The sequence below is a fragment of the Phyllobates terribilis genome, unplaced genomic scaffold (assembly GCF_046119375.1).
Source record: "Phyllobates terribilis strain yellow unplaced genomic scaffold, ASM4611937v1 Scaffold_5__5_contigs__length_657084704, whole genome shotgun sequence".
Taxonomy (NCBI): domain Eukaryota; kingdom Metazoa; phylum Chordata; class Amphibia; order Anura; family Dendrobatidae; genus Phyllobates; species Phyllobates terribilis.
In genome coordinates this window covers 374,061,817-374,082,797 of record NW_027362765.1, presented here as the reverse complement: position 1 = coordinate 374,082,797, position 20,981 = coordinate 374,061,817, and the positions used below count along the sequence as shown (strand labels likewise).

The 20,981-nt window shown below is 45.9% G+C and overlaps 1 protein-coding gene across 1 annotated transcript in view; it reads left to right on the top strand.

The window, feature by feature from the left end:
- LOC141273224 (trypsin-like) overlaps positions 1-20,981 on the top strand; it is a 423,731-nt gene that overhangs the window by 130,216 nt on the left and 272,534 nt on the right. The window lies entirely within an intron of this gene.

The following is a 20,981-nucleotide window of genomic DNA, read 5'->3' as shown; positions in this document are numbered from 1 at the left end:
GCTAAAGCAGACAGCTGGGGGCTGGTATTCTCAGACTGGTAAGGGTCCTTCGATATTAGCCCAACCAGTCTAAAAATAGCAGCCCACAGCCACCCCAGAAAAGGAGCATATATTAGATGCGCCAAATCTGGCGCTTTGCCTGGCTGTTCCCTCTTGCCACTGGCAGTATCCTCAATGATGCTCTGCTCATTGTGTTTATGCTGGCATGGAGAGCGGTCGCATCACTGATCTCATGGATGCACCATTTCTGGGGTGGCTGTAAGCTGACGGTTTTAGTCTGGGAAGGGGCCAATATCCATGGTCCTTTCTTAGGCTATTAATATCAGCCCACAGCTGTCTGTTTAGCCTTTTCTGGTTATTGATCATAGGGGAGAGCCCACATCATTTTTGGGGTGATCTCACCTATAATAACCAGTAAAGGCTAAGCAAACAGCGGTGAAAGACCTGCACCTCTTCGCACAAAAACTTGTACTGAAAAAATTACATAATAAACCGGAGAAGGATCCTGGATGGACTGAAGAACTACTCAAAGCTATCTCTATCTTGGAAGAACTTAGTGATGAGACTAATGAACCAGACACTAGGGGTAAGTTCCACATTGCAGTCCCCATAAAATTCCCCCCTTTAAGCCTTTATCCCAACGTGGAATTATTCCTCAGATTAGTCACAAAGGAATTAGAAAAAATCTCAAGCAGCATCTCTAATGACAATCTTTCATCCAATCAAAGAAGGGCTTTGATGGAATTGAAACAGAGAAAGGATTTAATCATAATGCCTTCAGACAAAGGGAGTAATGTGGTGGTCTGGCCAATTCTAAAATATGAGAAAGAAGCTTTCAGACAGTTGAGCGACTCAACTTTCTATAAATGACTAACGTTCAATCCTACTTTGACTTTCAGGGAAGATCTACTTAAAATTGTGGACAGGGCTTTTCAATATGGAGTCATTTCTAAGGATCTTAAGGAGAATTTGGTACCTGAATATCCCAAAACGGCATGCATCTACTTTCTACCTAAGATTCACAAGGACAGTAAAACACCACCTGGAAGACCGATCGTCTCAGGTAACGGGAACCTTTGTGAAAATATCAACAAATATCTTGATTTTTATTTGAATACATTGGTTCAAGACTTAACATCCTACATAAAAGTTACTGGGGATGTTCTGAAGAAAGTAGATGGGATCCCTATGGATGGAGACATGTGGCTTGTAACCATGGATGTCGAGTCACTTTACACATCCATCGTACATAGTGACGGAATACAAGCAGTCAGTACCTTTTTAGCTATGACAGATTATGGTGAGGAGCTAATGCAATTTCTATTCAATCTATTGGGGTATGTCCTAAAACACAATTTCTTCATCTTTAAGGACACCATATACCTACAGAAACAAGGGACTGCTATGGGGGCTGCCTTCACGTCCTCATATGCGAATCTGTTTCTGGGATCGTGGGAAAGAAAAATTTTGTTTACCAATCCGGTGGCATACATTGAAAAGGTCCTGTCATGGTCGCCATTCATAGATGACATCCTGATGATCTGGCAAGGGACCAAGCCAGAATTACTGACCTTCTTAGAGATTCTGAATGAAAACAATCTCAACATTAAACTGACCTGCCAATACTGTCAAGTATCCATTGACTTCCTTGATGTGAAGATTTTTAAGGGAGCAGATGGGTGCCTACTAATGATGAGTGAGCACTAAAATACTCGGGTACTTGTTGCTTGAGTCGAGCAAATTGGAATTCTTGAGTGCTCGATCCGAGCAACGTGCCCAATGTAAGTCTATAGGAAACTTGAGGATTTTTCCGGCGGCCCCACCGGAGGTCTGTAGAGGGCCTAAAAATTGCCCAAATTAATGGGAACAGTGCTCAAGTGACATGGGATTAGCATGGGGAAGACCCCTGGAAGTATCTCTGACTCCCAGGTCACTGCTGTCAAAAATGTTGTCAGAGTATTACCCCACTTTACGGACTCACAGTAAAACATACAAAAACGAAACCAAAATGGATTTTCCTGGGAAAAATGTTAAGGAACATCCTTTCCAGGGTAATGACTTGCATATAAGGCAAAATAAATAACCAAAAACAAAAATGATCATTCACACCTTGGGTTATGTTTAGTGTTGAGCGAGCATGCTCATCTTATTAACCTTTTGGTATCCCCCCCCCCCCAAAAAAAAATTGAGTGTGTCTGTGACTGTTCAGACACCAATATATCTGTTTAAAAGAGTCTGGTGTAGGCCAGATAACTAGAACTGTGGTTTTGCAGTTCCACGGGTCAAATCTCTGTATTATCCTGCTTTTGGTATTTTTTCCGTAAAAATACAACAGTAATAGTGTCTCCCTGACTGTTCAGACACCAATATATCTGCTTAAAGTTCCTGGTGTAGGCCACATGACTATAACTGTGGTTTTGCAGTTCCACGGGTCAAATCTCTGTATTATCCTGCTTTTATCCAAAGGCGGTGAAGGTAGAGATATACGTCCGCGCCGCTGAAAAATCCTCAAATCCGGAACATATAATAAAATCCTTGTTTATTGGTAAATGCCTACGCGTTTCTGGGTGTTCCACACCCCTTCATCAGGGCACCAACAGATATATCAATGTATGCACTGAAACACTCCATTTATATACAGACAAAAAGTGAAAAAAAACAAAAAAAAGTGTGTTCAAAAAGGAAGAGCAGAAAAAAACAACATAACCTTTGCACCTGAGGCCGTGTGCAAAAAACTTTCAACAAAACTTTATCAATGAGTGTCACCAATATTAAAAAGTGAGTATAACAAACATGTATTAAGACTAGTGTTGAGCGAGCACTAAAATGCTCGGGTGCTCGAAGCCCCCGCTGAGCTCGACCCGAGCAACGAGCCCAATGTTAGTCTATGGGAGACTCGAGCATTTTTGCGGTGGCACCCCCGGCAGTCTTTTAAAAGCCTAACAAGTGCCCAAAACGATAGTGACAGTGCTCAAATGACATGGGGACAGCATGGGGATCGCCCCAGGAAGCATTTCTGACCCCCAGGTCACTGCTGTCAACAACTTTTACAGGCTCACAATAAAACGTTCAAAAACGAAAGTGAAACTTTTTTCCTGTGAAATATGTTAAGGAACATCCTTTCCAGGGTAAAGACTTGTGTATAAGTTAAAATAAATGACCAAAAACAAAAATACTCCTCCACACCTTCGGCTATGTTCACAAGTAGCATTTTTTATGCGTTTTTGCACTTTTGTATTGCTTTCAACTATGACAAATGCATTCACCGTGAAATGTCATTTTAACATTTTACAACCTTATCTGGCCATGTGCTGTGTGACACATGCATAAAGTGCTGAAAAGATATGGGAACAGCATGGGGAAGACCCCTGGAAGCATCTCTGACTCCCAGGTCACTGTCTAAAAGTGTGCCCATCATAAGTGATCCTTACCGCATCAGAAGATGCAGACTTGCAACTATCCCCATGCAAGTTCTAGTCCCAGGGCAGTGTTCAATTGTACCTCCCCCATTCCTTGCAATACAAGCTCAAGTATGCAGCCTGCCACCCACCCACCCCCAGGCTGCAATACCATACTGCTTGCTTGCTGGAACTTGAAATTGGGCCTTTTAGGCATGTGGAGGCGGAATCTGGCCACCACGTCATGGCTGTGTTGGCGGCCTGGAATCCATACTCAGTCCCCAGCTGCCCGGGGGCCGGGTGTCCATACTTGGTCCCCAGCCGCCCCCTGGCCAGGTGTCCACACACGGTCCCCAGCCGCCTGGGGGCAGCCGGGTGTCCATAAACGGTCCCCAGCCGCCCCTATTTCTCCTTGGAACATCCCCACACACACTTTTCTTAGCCCGGCCTGCTTTAGGCAGCATTGGACGAGCCCAACAGAGAACCAGACTCCTCCGGTGGGCCCTGACTTCTCCATCGGTGGAGTTGAGAGTGCCAAGGTGAGGAGCATGATGATGATGACAGAAGTTAGCATCTGCTATGTTTTCTTTTAATGCAAGTGTAAGTGTGCAGCCTGCCACCCACCCACCCCCAGACTGCAATTCCATACTGCTAGCTTGCACTTAAAATGGGGCCTTTTAGTTTGGAGGAGGCCGAAGCTGGCCACTACCTCATGGCTGCTTCGGCAGCGAGGTATCCATACTCAGTCCCCAGCCGCCCATATTTGTCCTGGTGTGCCTTATACATAAGATTAAGCGCTTATACCAAAACATTACCTGTGCCCTCGCCAGTGCATTTAGTGGGAAGGAGAGCCTATTCCGCTGTAGTGTGTGCATGCCAAACCCCTGTTCATGGTACATGCGAAGATGCCTCCCACCTTGCACCTGTCGTTGCTTGCTTGAACTTTAAATTGGGCCTTTTAGGCATGTGGAGGCGGAATCTGGCCACCACGCCATGGCTGTGTCTGCGGCCTGGTATCCATACTCAGTCCCCAGCCGCCTGGTGGCCGGGTGTCTCCGCTTGCTCCCCAGCCTCCAGGGGGTGGCCGGGTGTCCATACTCGGTCCCCAGCCACCCCTATTTGTCCCGGTAACCTTTCCCACACTTTTCTTAGCCTGGCCTGCTTTAGGGCAGCATTGGCCGAGCCCACCGGACTATCAGACTCCTCCGGTGGGCCCTGGCTTCTCCATCAGGGGAGTTGAGAGTGCCAAGGTGAGGAGCATGATGAGGATGATAGAAGTTAGCATCTGCTTTGTTTTGTTGTAATGCAAGCACATGTATGTAGTAGCGGCTAGGCCTGAGGTGGTCAGCGTTTTGGCGCATATCCTACCTCCTCCGAGGATTGCTGGATGTTTTCCTGCTACTATCCAAGTTCTATGACTCCAGTTAAAACAAAGCTTCAGGTGATAAATGATGGATGAGGTAGTGGCAAAGGAGAAAGAGAGCAGGAGGAACAGGGACCATTCACATCAATATCAGGCCAGTCAACCAGATATGTCTTGTAGGATATGTTTCTGTAACAAAAGGAGCGGTTCGGCTACACAGTTATAGGACATACAGTGAGTGCAATGCCTACCAAAAATTTCGAGCCACTCCAATGCCCCTTGGAAATGACATGGAGGTCAGAGGGCGTTAACTAAACCTTTTTTTCCATTTATAGCAACTGGGTCTCCCATGCACTGTTGGCCTAAGCAGTGAATGGAAGGCTTTCCAAAAATTATGAGGAACTGCAATGCCCCTTACAAGAGCCATGTGTGGCACCCCAGGGGTCTGGTCACCACAGTAATAGAGATATTACGTCGGAGAGCAAGTGGGAGGTTTCCTGGTCAGGATCCTTTAAACATGCAACATCCTCCTGCCCCAATCCTGGGAGGGGAGAATTCTGCCCTTATAAACTGGATCTGGGGCGGGGTTGAGTGAGTCTGAGAACAGTCAGAGTCAGAGTGAGAGCAAGGGAAAGTAACAGCAAGGAACTCTGTAGGAGCTAGGAGCTAAAGACCAGGGGCTGGAAGCTGAGCAGAGCTCGCCCTGGCAGAAGACAATAGGAACCGGACACAGGAGTCCGAAGCTGTGAGGACTTATATATCCAGCAGCAGAAACCATCCGGCAGGGGATTTCAGGTCCTCTGGCCATAGAAGCCCGGAGGCTCAGTCACAAGCAAGGGACCAGCACCGCCGTCGTGGAGCGGAGGCTAACAGAAGGCCCCAAGTCACTAGCCATACGGGTGAGCACTACACGGTACACTCAGGGACGTGGGCTACTTCTACCCGCTTACAGCAAGGTAGCCAGGAAGATTGCAGACAGATGGGGAGGCCTACAACTCCACCTGGCCAGGGGAACTCCTGCTTGCTCACAGACTGACCAGGCCTCTTATGCTAGCCAGTACTCCCGGGAGGGTCTACCTTATAATCATCAGTAAAGACCCTGAACTGCACTGCAAAGACTCTGAGTCATTCCTGCTGCACTCGTGCACCATCACCCACATCATCCACACATTATCCCATTCTATGCTGCGCACACAACACCAGCCTCAGCGGTCTGCCTCGCAGCGGTAGTACTCCCTGACCGCAATCCACGGATGGCGCAGTCGGACAATTAACCTCAAAACCTAAGAAAGACTGCCACTGGTTTGACCAGCCTGAGCCACGGGACCGGGTCACTGCCACGGAGACTACAGACCCCAGAGACCCGGCACCAGGTATCCCACACACGTGTACACATGGCCCAGGGGGAGCGTCACATGCAGTACAGCATATTAAAAACATAAGTCCCATTATTGGGGAGTGGGTGTCCCATGGTATTTGCTTATGCTTTCCAAGCAAAAGCTGCCAAAAATTAGGACGGAGCAACTTGCAATGCCCCTTACAAGAGCCATGCAGTACAGCATATTACAAACATAAGTCCCATTATTGGGGAGTGGGTGTCCCATAGTATTTGCTTATGCTTTCCCAGCAAAAGCTGCCAAAAATTAGGACGGAGCAACTTGCAATGCCCCTTACAAGAGCCATGCAGTACAGCATATTACAAACATAAGTCCCATTATTGGGGAGTGGGTGTCCCATGGTATTTGCTTATGCTTTCCAAGCAAAAGCTGCCAAAAATTAGGACGGAGCAACTTGCAATGCCCCTTACAAGAGCCATGCAGTACAGCGTATTACAAACATATGTCCCATTATTGGGGAGTGGGTGTCCCATAGCATTTGCTTATGCCTTGCAAGCAAAAGCTGCCAAAAATAAGGACGGAGGAAGCTGCAATGCTGGCACCCTGGTGGTATAGTGGTGGTGGAGGCTGAGGATAAGGAGAAGAAGATTAAACAGCCGAAACGAGTAAGCGTATACCCATGTGTGGGTGTGAAGCGGTGCATGTGAATACACCTCCCGAAATAACACAGTGGATTTGACTTTATGTTACTCTGCTGTCATTTGGTGGTGATGAGAAGTCTGGCCCAATCCAGCCCTTGTTCATTTTGATAAGGGTCAGCTTGTCAGCATTGTCAGTTGACAGGCGAGTGCGCTTATCAGTTATAATTCCCCCAGCGGCACTAAAAACACGCTCCGATAACACGCTAGCGGCAGGGCAGGCCAGGACCTCCAAGGCGTACAGAGCGAGTTCATTCCAAGTGTCCAGCTTGCATACCCAATAATTAAAAGGCACAGAGGAATCACGGAGGATGCTGGTACGATCGGCAAGGTACTCCCTCACCATCTTTTGAAACTTTCCACTCCTTGTGAGAGTACCCCGCGCCTCAGAGCCTGTAAGATGGGTGGGTGTCAGAAAACTGTCCCAGAACGTTGACAGTGTTCCCCTGCCTCTGCTGGATTGGAGTTGCATCTCTCTCGCCTGTACGCCTTGGTTGGGCAACGAACTGTGACCTCTGCCGCTAGCGTGTTCAGATGTAAATTTTTTTAAGAGTTCTGCAGCAAGGGCCTTCTGGTATTGCCCCATTTTTGTAGACCTCTCCACCTCAGGAATAAGAGAGTGAAAGTTCTCCTTGTAGCGGGGGTCTACAAGTGTCACCAACCAGTAATGACTGTCACCCAACATTTTGACAACGCGAGGGTCACGGTTAAGGCAGCGTAACATAAAGTCAGCCATGCATGCCAGACTGGTAACGGGCAAGATTTCCGTGTCCTCACCAAGATGACGACTGACCATGCTCTCCTCCTCCTCCTCCTCCTCCTCTTCCTCCTCCCCCCTGTCCTCAGGCCACCCACGCTGAACCGACGGTATGAGACTTGTACAGGTACTACCGTCTACAACGCATGATAGCAACTCCTGTTCTTCCTCCTCCTCATCCTCCTCCTCCTCCTCTCCCTCATTGTCCCCCAATGCACGTTGGGATGAGATGAGGCTGGGCTGTGTGTAATCGCCCGCTATGGCTTCTTGATCCATCTCATCATACTCTGGCTGCAATGCCTCCTCTTTAATTCTCTGCAGAGAGCGTTGCAAAAGACAGACAAGTGGGATGCTGACACTAATGATGGCGTCATCGCCACTCACCATCTTGGTGGCCTCCTCAAAGTTTGTCAGGATGGTACATATGTCAGACATCCAGGTCCACTCCTGAGGTCTTATGTGTGGAGTCTGACCTGAATATCGACGGCCTTGTTGCAGCTGGTACTCCACAACTGCTCTCTTCTGCTCACAAATCCTTTGCAACATGTGGAGGGTAGAGTTCCAACATGTGGGGACATCACACACCAGTCGGTGTGCCGGAAGCTGCAAACGCTGCTGCAACACAGTAAGGGCGGCGGAAGCTGTAGCCGACTTGCGAAATTGAGCTGACAGGCGGCGTACTTTGCAGATCTGGCAACTCGGGGTACGATTTAAGAAACCGCTGAACCACGAGGTTAAGCACATGAGCCAGGCATGGTACGTGTGTGATCTCACCTCGCCTCAGAGCCGCCACCAGGTTACGGCCATTGTCACACACGACCATGCCGGGATGTAGGTTCAGCGGTCTCAGCCACAGATCTGCCTGCTCTTTCACAGCTGTCCACAACTCACAAGCAGTGTGAGGTTTATCACCTAAGCTTATGAGTTTCAGCACAGCCTGTTGCCTCTTGGCGGAGGCAGTACTGCAATGCTTCCAGCTTGTAACTGATGTGGTCATATCTGAGATGCAGGCTGAACATGAGGAGGAGGAGGAGGATGCGCAGGAGCTGTACACTGTGGGGGCAACTCTGACTGACATAGGGCCCGCAATCCTCGGTGTGGGGAGGATGTGTTCCGTCCCAAGGTCCGACTGGGTCCCGGCTTCCACTATGTTTACCCAGTGTGCCGTCAGAGAGATGTACAGTCCCTGGCCACAAGCACTTGTCCACGTGTCCGTTGTCAGGTGGACTCTCCCAGTAACTGCGTTGTTGAGGGCACGGCAGATGCTTTGGGACACGTGCTTGTGTAGTGCGGGGATGGCACACCGGGCAAAATAGTGTCGGCTGGGGACCGAGTACCGAGGGACGGCCACCGCCATAAGATTGCGGAAGGATTCCGTCTCTACCAGCCTAAAAGGCAGCATTTCCAATGCAAGCAGTCGTGAAATGTGCGAATTTAGAACTGTGGCCTGTGGGGCGTTAGCTGCGAATTTCCGCTTTCGTTCAAAGGTCTGGGATATGGACAATTGAACGCTGCGGTGGGACGTGGACGTGGACCTTGATGCTGTTTCTTGAGAAACTGCCATAACAAGTGAAGACTGAGAGGAGGGGGCATCTTTACATGCAGTATGGACAGGGGATTGCCTTGCACACACAATAGGGGGTTCTATTGCACGCACAACAGTGGAAGAAGCAGTGGTGACACCTGCTGACACTGGTCGTGGACCCTGGGTTTCGCCCCACAAAGTCGGGTGCTTTGCTGCCATCTGCCTGATCATGCTGGTGGTGTTCAGGCTGGTAGTTTTGTCACCCCTGCTGATGCTGGCATGGCAGGTGGAACATATGGCCTTTTTGGGGTTATCAGCAGAGTCTTTAAAAAAATTCCAGACTCTGGAAGACCTACCGCTTGTACTGGCAACGTCCCTCGTGTTGGTGTTACGGGGAACGGTTGCCTGCCTTCTGTCTACGGCCACCACACTGCTTCTTCCTGCCTGTTGGGGTACTCTGCCTCCCTCCCCCTGTGTGCTGCTGGCCTCACTCTGCATGTCCTCCTTCCACGTTGGGTCAGTTACTAGATCATCCACCACCTCCTCCTCTTCCACTTGCGCACCACAATCCTCCTCCTCACTTCCTGGCAATTGTGTCTCATCATCGTCCACCTCTTGTGACAGATTGCCAACGTCGACTTCCTGTGGCCGTGGCTGTTCAAATATTTGGGCATCGCAACATGGGATCTCCTCTTCCACCACTTCAAGCGTATCAGGCGAGGGGCCCAAATATGGAAATGGACCAGTGAACAGCTCTTCAGAGTGTCCAAGTGTGGGATCACTTGGTGTCTGACGACACTCGGCATGGTGGGAGGAAGGAGCATCAGGGTGAGGAGGAGTATGCGGTAGAGACTCACGGCTACTAAGAGTTGACCGTGTGGAAGACAGACCGGAGGTGGTGGTGCCCAGGTAACTGGAAGTATTGTCTGCTATCCAATTAATAACCTGTTCACACTGATAAGTTCTCAATACTGGTGTTGTTCTGTGCTTCCCTAGTAATTCGGTCAAGAAGTGGGAGCGAGAAGATGTGGCTGTTGGTTGTGGCACATTTTCACCTTGGCACGAACCATCACCAGAACGTCCACTTCCACGTCCCTTGCCACGCGCCTTGCCCATTGTAAATGAAGTAAAATAGCTTACACTTGCACTATCAATGGAAAAAGGGTAATAAAGAGTAGATTAGAACCGTGGAAGAGGAAAACCACAGTTATTGTTTACTGGGGTATACAACACTTTTTTAAATAGAGATATTTTCGGCTGAACAGTGAGCGACACACTCAAACTGCTTTTTTTTTTAGATACCAAAGGCCCAAAACTGGATAGTACAGCGATTTGACCCGTGGAACTGCGAAACCACACTGGGATGTCGGGCCTACACAAGACTATTTTCAACAGATATATTTTTGTGTCACAACAGTCAGGAGACACTACTGTTTTTCTTTATGGAAAAAACTACCAAAAGCTGAATAATAGAGATTTTTTACCGTGGGATGGCAAAACCACAGTTATTGTTTACTGGGGTATACCACACTTTTTTAAATAGAGATATTTGCGGCTGAACAGTGAGCGACACACTTAAACTGCGTTTTTTTTAGAAACCAAAGGCCCAAAACTGGATAGTACAGCGATTTGACCCATAGAACTGCGAAACCACACTGGGATGTCGGGCCTACACAAGACTATTTTCAACAGATATATTTTTCTGTCACAACAGTCAGGAGACACTACTGTTTTTCTTTACGGAAAAAACTACCAAAAGCTGAATAATAGAGATTTTTTACCGTGGGATGGCAAAACCACAGTTATTGTTTACTGGGGCATACCACACTTTTTTAAATAGAGATATTTGCGGCTGAACAGTGAGCGACACACTTAAACTGTTTTTTTTAGATACAAATGGCCCAAAATGGATAGTACAGAGGTTTGAACCATGGGTATTTGTACAGTGTGAAGGAGGAAAAAAAAAGGAGGATTTAGATGAAAAAAAAAGGATTTTTCCTGGCCCCCGACACCTGGTGCTAAGTCCAGCAATTTCAGCAACAGGAGCACACAGGACTGCAATGCAGCGTTTGCTGGTATAACCACTGCGTCTCCTATACAGCCTGCCTGCCTGGTATCTGGGATGGATATTAGTCCTGAAAAGGACTGTTTGTTTTGGCAGCCTTTACAGACCCTACGCTAACTATTTCGCAGTTTATATCTCTCCCTAAATCAGCAGCACTGTCCCTACACTGTCTAATCCGGAGCGCCTGTGTCCAAGATGGCGGCGCCCCGTTTTAAATACTCGAGGTGACGCTGTGCGGCCAGCCAATCACTGTAATGCCCACAACCAACATGGCTGCAGCAGTGACAGCAGTGACTGGCTGGCAATCCCTGCATGTTCATTGGATCTGTAAAGAGCGCCAAACATGCAGGGCGGAGACCCGAGCTCCCGCCCGAGTAACCCGGAAATGCTCGGTGCTCGCCGAACATCCCGAGTAGCGTGATACTCGGGCGAGTACCGAGCAGTGTCGAGCATGTTCGCTCAACACTTATTAAGACACGTATTACAAATAATGTAGTGTAGAGATGTATAAATAATCAATATACAGAATAGTCAAATGTATCAGTCAAATGGAGTAAATACATGCAAGGAATACTACTTACTAATAAGTAAGCGTTCACATTAGGTAAGAACAATATAATTATATATATAATCATTAAAATCTCTAATGAGAATTCACCCATCAGCTGTCGTTCTATAAACGGAGATAGAAAACGAAGGAACAAAATAAAAATAAAAAGTACCCCCATGTAAAAAATAGCCTGTAATAACCTCTATCAACGGAGGAATGGTACAAAGAACAGGTTCTGACCTATATCATGTAGTGACATAGAGACCTAGTGTGTAGTAATAGGACCCAAAGAAAACGCTGCAATGTAGTGAAAAGGCTGTGGCTCAGATAAAGGAGATACACAGACAGGTAGTGAATCACCTGACGTGCGGTGGCGTAGAAGGAGAGAGGTGTGTGATTGTAGCAACCAGCAGAGCGCTACAATGTGGGTTCGAGTTGTACTGCTTCAAAAAGGAAACCATAAAAGAGGGAATATTTATAAAAGCGTGCAGGATTTTAGAGGAACACAATATGTGCGTCAGTAAAATCTATGATAAATGTTAAAACACAGATTTATGTGTGTGTAGCACCCTGAGGATTCGGCTGCTACAGGGGTATTGCACCTCAACCCAGAGGTGTGATATTCCACTCCCGGGTAAGGATGGAGAGTGGATCTGAGCTCGGTAGGCTGCATGCACTACATACATCCCATTTCAGAGGAGCAGGCCGACGGTACTCCCACTTAGAAATGTGCAGGTACAACCGAGCCTGTTCCTGGCTGGAGTGGGAGGGGGGTGGTACATCCCATGTAGTGTAGGGGCAGATAGGGGGAGCAGTCTGGGTAGTGTTAGGAGCTCATTGGGTGCTGGTCACCTGAGCTCACACATAGAGGGTGTATATAAGGTGGGCACCAACTGAGATCAGGGTCAGTCTGTCAGAATCAGGAAGAGGAGCAGAGCAGAGCCCTAGAGAAAGAGAGAGAGGAGGAAGAAAGAGAAAGACCCAGAGGGGGAAGACTGAAGGGACCCAAGAACCCAAATTAGAGCACCGGGTGAGGAGTCAGCAAAAGGGTACCGGAACCCAAACTGGTGGGGGTAAAAACAATCCCCAGCCAGAGACCGGAGACCGTGGGCAGCGTCTGCCACGGTCACCCATCACATCCACCCCGAAGGCACACCACATGAAGGGTCAGGGAACCCAGGGCCAAGGGTGTCCCAACAGAAGGCCCGAGGGAGCTGGACCTAGGTGGATCACTGGTGGGGACGGCTGAAGAAAGGACAGAGGGAGAGCTCAGGGCCACGCTCCGGACTTGTTTGGGGGTTGGCTGGATCCAGGACCTGGTGGACGCAGCACGGCTCGGGTGGTCACTAGCAGCTGGAGTGACCAGTACAACATCTGCAGTAAGTAAACACCCTTAACTGCATAACCCGAGTCTGTCTTCATTGCCGGCTGCACCGCACCACCACAACCCCCATCCTCTGCGCCTGTCCCCTCTGAGGCTATACCCCTCCCGTTGGGGGTTATCCCACCAAGCTGCGCATCCACCATCAGCCTCAGCGGACCCTGCTGCAGCGGCGGCCACAGTGACCGCATCACAACGGGTGGCGTAGTCGACACAAAAGAACTTTAGTAACATCTGTAAAGCTGCCACATAACACTGAGCTTGACGCCCTGGGCACGGGACCGGGTCACAGCCGCTCGGAGACTACAACCCCCCCCATCTGATCCGGTGCCGGGTATTCCCCTTAAAAAAGGAATATGTCCCAGGGGGCGCGTCATGTGTATATATAAAAAACAATATTAACTATAAAAAAACTTCAGAGACATCATTCAGACCAAAGGGCTTAAGAGTATTCAGTCTGTAAATCCAATAAATTTCCTTTCTGTTTAGTTCTTGGAGTCTATTAGGATAATTCTCGGGAATTTGATCAATAGGGCTGATCTTTAGACTTAAAAAATCTTTATTATGCACCATTGTGCAATGTCTAGAAAGACCTTGTTTAAGAAACCCTTTAAGAACATTATGCCTATGGGAGTTGAGGCGTAGGTGGAGAGGCTGTATCGTTCTCCCCGCATATTTTTTATTACAACTGCATTCTATTAGATAGATAACAAAAGTAGAATTGCAGGTGAGATATTTATTGATCTCAAAAATCTCCATATTAGTCTTTGATTGAAAGTGAGTAAGACCATGTGTAATACTTTTACAACATAGACAATTTTTGTTGCCACATTTAAAGACCCCTTTACAGGATGTTACAGGAGTCATACAGTTGTTCTTTGTCATATTCCTTATCCTACTCGGAGCTATGATATTTCTTAGTGTGGGGGCACGCCTAAAAGTAATACCCGGTTTTTTAGGCAAGATCTTTTTCAGTATTGCATCATCTAGAAGAATTTTCCAGTTATCTTCTAGTATTTTTCTTATTTGTCCATGAGATTTGTTGTAGGAAGTAATGAAATTCAAGGAATAATTACTCTCATTGGTATTTTTAGTTATTTCTTTACCTATCAATAGACTATCCCTATTATCTATATTTAAAGCCTCCAGATATGCTTTTTTAATAAGATGACCGGGGTATTCCTGGTTTTTAAACCTGTTAGCAAGAGTGCTAGATTGTGCTATAAAGTCGTCTTTGTGAGTACAATTCTTTCTAATCCTATAGAATTGGTTTCTAGGAATATTTTTTAGCCATTTAGAGTAATGGCCACTTTTAAAATTAATGTAGCTATTTGTGTCAACATCTTTAAAGTATGTTTTTGTGCAGATATTCTCTCCTATTAAAAATAATGTGAGATCCAAAAAATTGATATTATCAGGATTAACAAAGGGTGTAAAAGAGAGACCCCAAACATTTCCATTCAAATGATTTAGAAACTCAGCCGGACCAACAAGTTCAGCATCCCAGATAATGATCAAGTCATCAATGTACCGTTTATAAAATATGATGTTCTCAAAAAAGGGGGAGTTATAGATATATATTTTTTCGAAGAGACCCATAAAAAGATTAGCATATGTAGGTGCTATTTTTGACCCCATCGCTGTACCTGATACCTGATGATACATTTTATCTCTAAAGGTGAAATAATTATTGTTCAATATAAACGACAACCCTTCAGATAAAAAATCCCTTTGTGTAACCGTAAGCCTATTATCTAAATCTAAGAAGTGCCTAAAAGCCGCCAGACCAATTGTGTGTTCTATATTGGAATATAAAGCTGCTACATCTAAAGTGATGAAAGTATAAGTATTTTTCCATTTGATCTCTTTTATTAAATTAATCAAATGTGCGGAGTTCCTAAGGAAGCTATCCAAATGCAATACATGTATTTTCATAATTTTATCAATGTATTCGGACAATTTACTCGTTAGCGAGCCAATACTTGAAATAATGGGTCTACCAGGGGGATTTTTTGATTTTTATGTAATTTGGGTAGATGGTAAAAAAAGGGCGTATTGGGACTCCTAATAGTCAGGAATTTCTTCTCTGTTTCATTAATGCTCTTGTTACCAAAGGCCTGGTTGATTCTTTTAGTATATCCCTTAATTAAATCAAAGGAGGGATCAATATAAATATTTTTATAGTATTTAGTATCTGACAAAATATTGTGGGCTTCTTTGACATAATCATCGTAATCCTGTATAACAATACCCCCCCCCTTTGTCTGCTGAATGAATAATGATGTCCTTATTCTCCCTGAGAGATTTAATAGCCATTTTTTCTTTTTTTTAAATGTTTACTTTATCTCTTTTTAGAACAAAAGGTTTATCATTAATCCTTTTGAACTGACTAATCAAAAGATCACTAAAGGTACTTAGATGGTGTGTTTTACTCTCTAGAGGATAAAAATGTGATTTTCCTCTCAAATCTAGATGTAAGCCTTCTTCAATTTCACTTTCCTTTTTTAAATTCATATTTTTATCAGAAGCTATTGCAGTTTTTATCGCAAAGTGTCTTTTTAGGGTTAATTTCCTTATAAAAACTTGAGTGTCTAAAAATAAATCAAAGTCTTTGGGAGTATTAGTGGGACAGAAGGAAAGACCTTTACTTAAAATGAGTTTTTCATCATGTGTGAGTGAATATGAGGACAAATTAAAAATGTTTCCAAAGTCCATGGTCTTATCTATCTCCTTGGATCTATTTTCTTTCTTTTTTCCTTTTTCCTCCTCTACACCCTCTTCGGATTTTTTTCTTTTTATGGTCTTTTTTGGAAAAAAATGATCTATCCTTCCTTTTATGGGCAGTGCTGAGGGTAAAAAAGGCACTGAGCAAGCTGCCCCTGTGTTAGAATTATCGACAATATGATCCCTGGTAGAGGGCCCCGCGATCTCGGTCTCAGAAGGGGTATTGCTGAGGTCAATATTTTCATGTATAGAGAAGTCCAGTAATTCTCCAATTGGAGGGTCTTCCCTAGCAGGTGAAAGGGACAGGGAAGTATCAGATGCCGCATACACGGGGAGTGTAAAAGAAGAGGATTTCCTCCTTTCCTCAGTAATTAAGTTAATTTGGGCAATGACCTGATCTATATTGATATCAGGACCCTTGTTATGGGAAGTGGTTTCATCAGGGACATTAGACGTTGCCGGCACTATAACAATATTGTTCGGCTCAAAAGACGGACCTTTAATACTGTCAAAAACAATATTAGAAGACACAGGTGTTGTTACCATGGTGTTTAATTTAGAATCAGAGGTTCTATTACTATTGTGCGCCAATGGGATAGTTTCATCCTCTTTATCCCTTTGAGCTCTTTTATCACTCATTTTGTTGGAGGTTAAATTTGAGTGATGTCTGTTGCTATTTGAAAATGTGCGGAACCTATTTGTATTATTTCTAATATTGGAAACCAAGGGTTTATTTGGCACCACTTTTGGAGACAAATTAATGTCCTTTTTGGTGGCAGAACAATTAGATAGCTCATTCGAGTGGTAATCATCACGATTAGTGTTGAGCGAGCACTAAAATGCTCGGGTGCTCGAAGCTCGGGCCAAGCTCGCCGTGATACTCGGGTGCTCGACCCGAGCAACGAGCCCAATGTTAGTCTATGGGAGACACGAGCATTTTTGCGGCGGCTCCCCCGGCAGTCTGTAGAAAGCCTAAAAAGTGCCCAAAACGATAGTGACAGTGCTCAAATGACATGGGGACAGCATGGGGATCGCCCCAGGAAGCATTTCTGACCCCCAGGTCACTGCTGTCAACAACGTGGTCAGAAGTATTAAGCCACTTTTATAGGCTCAAAATAAAACGTTCAAAAACGAAAGTGAAAGTGCTTTCCTGTGAAATATGATAAGGATAGTGTTGAGTGATACCTTCCGATATCAGGAAATATCGTATCGGATTGGATCGGACCGATACCCAAAAAGTATCGGATGTCGCCGATTCCGATACAGGAAACCAATGCAAGTCAATGGGACACAAATATCGGAATGAAAATAAATCCTTTCTTTCCTTGTAGGTTAATTCTACATGAAGTAAAACAACTAAGAATAATGTAGAATGTATTACGCGAAAAGCCGGCAATTCATCAGCGGCATACACTGGTACCCGACAATTTACAAGAGAAAGAATAGAGCTTCACACATAGATTAGATAGATAGAAACATGTCAGTCACATATATATGAAGTACAGTGACAATGTTGCTTACTGTACTTGTCATTTAGTGTAAAGGATTTATTTAAAAAAATAATTGTGTTTTCATGCACTGTCTCTTTAAAAAAGCCGGCCGGCAATTCAGCATCTGTACCCGACAATTTAGAATAGAAGGAATAGAGAATCATACATAGATTAGATAGATAGAAACATGTCAGTCACATATATATGAAGTACAGTGACAGTGTTGATTACTGTACTTGTCATTTAGTGTTAAAATAAAGGATTTATTTAAAAAAAAATTGGCGTGGGGTTCCCCTTAATTTTAGTCTCTAGCGGAGGTTAAGCAGACGGCTGGGGCAGATGTTTGAAGCCTGGGAAGTAGGTAATACCCACGGAGCTTCCCAGGCTACTAATATCAGCCCCCAGCTGAATATATAGCCTTTACTAGCTATTAAAATGGGGGACCCCCTCAAAAAAATGACGTGGGGTCCCCCCTAATTTAATAGCTAGCAAAGGCTAGGCAGACAGCTGGGGGCTGATATTAATAGCCCAGGAAGGGTGCCATGAATATTGGCCCCCTCCCAGGCTAGAAACACCAGCAGTCAGCCGCCCCAGAAATGGCGCATCCATAGGATGCGCCAATTCTGGCACTTAGCCTCGCTCTTCCCACTGCCCTGTAGCGGTGGCAGTGGGGTAATAGGGTTGGGGTTGATGTCAGCTTATAATGCCAGCTGACATCAAGCCCAGGTTAGTAATGGAGAGGCGTCTATAAGACACCCCCATTACTAACCCCATAGTCAAAGTTAAAAAAAAAAACACAAACACCCAGAATAAAGTCCTTTAATTGAAATAAACACACAATTCTTTATTGTTCTAAATTAAACTCTACTTACCATCACGCCCATTCCAGCTGAAGCCAACGATCTCCTGCAATAAAAGAAAAATAATAAAGCAACCTCATCCTTACGTTTCCATGGTTCCCAGGACAGCTCCAGCTCTGCTACATCGAGATGACAGGCTGGACCGCAGCAGAACGCTGCCATCCAGCCTGTCATCCCGCAGACATTGAGAAGCGCAGGCATGCTTGCGCTCCTCAGTGTCTCTCTGTGACGGCATAAAGATGGGCCGAGGTCATGTCCAATGAACTCAGCTCACCTCATGCACGTCACTGACAGCGTGGGAAAATTCTCCCGCTGAAGCGCTGAGTGCAGGAGAATTCTCCCACGCTGTCAGTGACGTGCATGAGGTGAGCCGAGTTAAATAAATAATAATTTAGGGACTGCATCTTTATTAACTCCTCAAATGTCATTTAGTGTTAAAATAAAGGATTTATTTAAAAAAAAATTGGCGTGGGATCCCCCATAATTTTAGGCTCTAGCGGAGGTTAAGCAGACGGCTGGGGCAGATGTTTGAAGCCTGGGAAGTGGGTAATACCCACGGAGCTTCCCAGGCTACTAATATCAGCCCCCAGCTGAATATCTAGCCTTTACTAGCTATTAAAATGGGGGACCCCCTCAAAAAAATGACGTGGGGTCCCCCCTAATTAATAGCTAGCAAAGGCTAGGCAGACAGCTGGGGGCTGATATTAATAGCCCAGGAAGGGTGCCATGAATATTGGCCCCCTCCCAGGCTAGAAACACCAGCTGTCAGCCGCCCCAGAAATGGCGCATCCATAGGATGCGCCAACTCTGGCACTTAGCCTTGCTCTTCCACGCTGCCCTGGTGCGGTGGCAGGGGGTAATAGGGTTGGGGTTCATGTCAGCGCCAGCTGCCATGAAGCCCAGGTTAGTAATGATGGGCGTCTATAAGACACCCCCATTACTAACCTACAAAGTGTTAAAAAGAAAAAACACACTCTACACCCAGAAAAAAATAATTTATTTGAAATAAAACACACCATTTTATTTAATTCTTAGTTTACTAAAAAAAAATAGTTACCTTTCCACGTTCCTGCGCTGATCTCCCATGCACAGCTGTCACATCTGGAGATGGTGACAGCTGTGCATGGCTGCTGCAAGCTCACGCTGCCGGGAACACGTCCGCTCCCGGCAGCGGGAGCCCCTGACTGAGGTCACCGGAGTGCATTCAGGCAGCGCAGCTCCGGAGACCTCCTTTACGGCACTGCTGTACCGTGGGAATTTCTCACGGTACAGCGGGGCCGTAAAGCAGCTAACCGGAGCAGCGCTGCCTGAACTCCAGCGAACCCGCTTATTCAATGATGGGGCTGCTTTACGGCCCCGTCATTCTAGCGGCGGCGGCTGTTCAGAGCGGTCACATTCTATGTGGCTGCTCTAAACTGGAGATCATCGTGGGACACTCGTGGACTACTACGGAGCGGTAAGGATAAGGTTGTGGTTTATTATTTTATATTTTATTACAGGAGATCGATGGCTTCGGGGAATTAGGTGTCTAGGTGAGTATAGGTGTAGTTTTTTATTTTTTACTTTATTTTAGGTGGCGATCGGCGGGGACAGGTAATGTATAAACTAATCTATTGTAGGCAACCACTGGCCACCAATGACATGCATTTAAAATTTATTGGGGACACAGTAGGGCAATTTATATAGCAGGATCAGGCTGATGGGAACTACTGCTCCCATCGAGCTGATCCTGCTGGCACGAGTGGACGGGGGACAGACATAGGCCGATGGGAGTAGTAGTGTCACATCGGCCTATGTCTGCCTGCACGCGCACACCCGCACACATCGCACAGACACCGCACACACCCGCACACATCCGCACACATCGCACAGACACCGCACACACCCGCAGATGCCACACACACAGGCAGATATCGCACAGACACCGCACACATCGCACAGACACCGCACACACTCGCAGACACACGCACAGACACCCACACACACCAATCATGACGGGCTGATCGTCTGGGAGGTGACGCTGTGCGGCCAGCCAATCACTGTAATGCCCACAAACAACATGGCTGCGGCATTACAGTGACTGGCTGGCAATCCCTGCATGTTCATTGGCTCTGTAAAGAGCACCAAACATGCAGGGCGGAGACCCGAGCTCCCGCCCGAGTAACCAGGAAATGCTCGGTGCTCGCCGAACATCCCGAGTAGCGTGATGCTCGGGCGAGTACCGAGCAGTGTCGAGCATGTTCGCTCAACACTAATCACGATCCCTAATTAGTTTTTTTGATTTTTTTAGAATCATGTCATGTTCAAGTTTAAGGATATCTGTGTTAATACTAGAATTAATTTTCATAAACAAAGGGTGATTTTTATATTTTTCCAGTTCTTTAGCGATCGCCAACGCTTTTATTTCAGCAAGCCCACAAAGCTGTGAGCGTTTTTTATAAAGACAAGTCAGCATGTTCATCATACAATTATCCAAATTGGATTTCCATTCATTAGAAAAAACTCTATCATCAGGGAACGGAGAATCATGTGAAATCCTCAGTCCTCTTGGGCAAATTTTCTCTTTCAAATAAAACTCCCCTTTTTTTGAGAACATCATATTTTATAAACGGTACATTGATGACTTGATCATTATCTGGGATGCTGAACTTGTTGGTCCAGCTGAGTTTCTAAATCATTTGAATGGAAACGTTTGGGGTCTCTCTTTTACACCCTTTGTTAATCCTGATACTATCAATTTTTTGGATCTCACATTATTTTTAATAGGAGAGAATATCTGCACAAAAACATACTTTAAAGATGTTGACACAAATAGCTACATTAATTTTAAAAG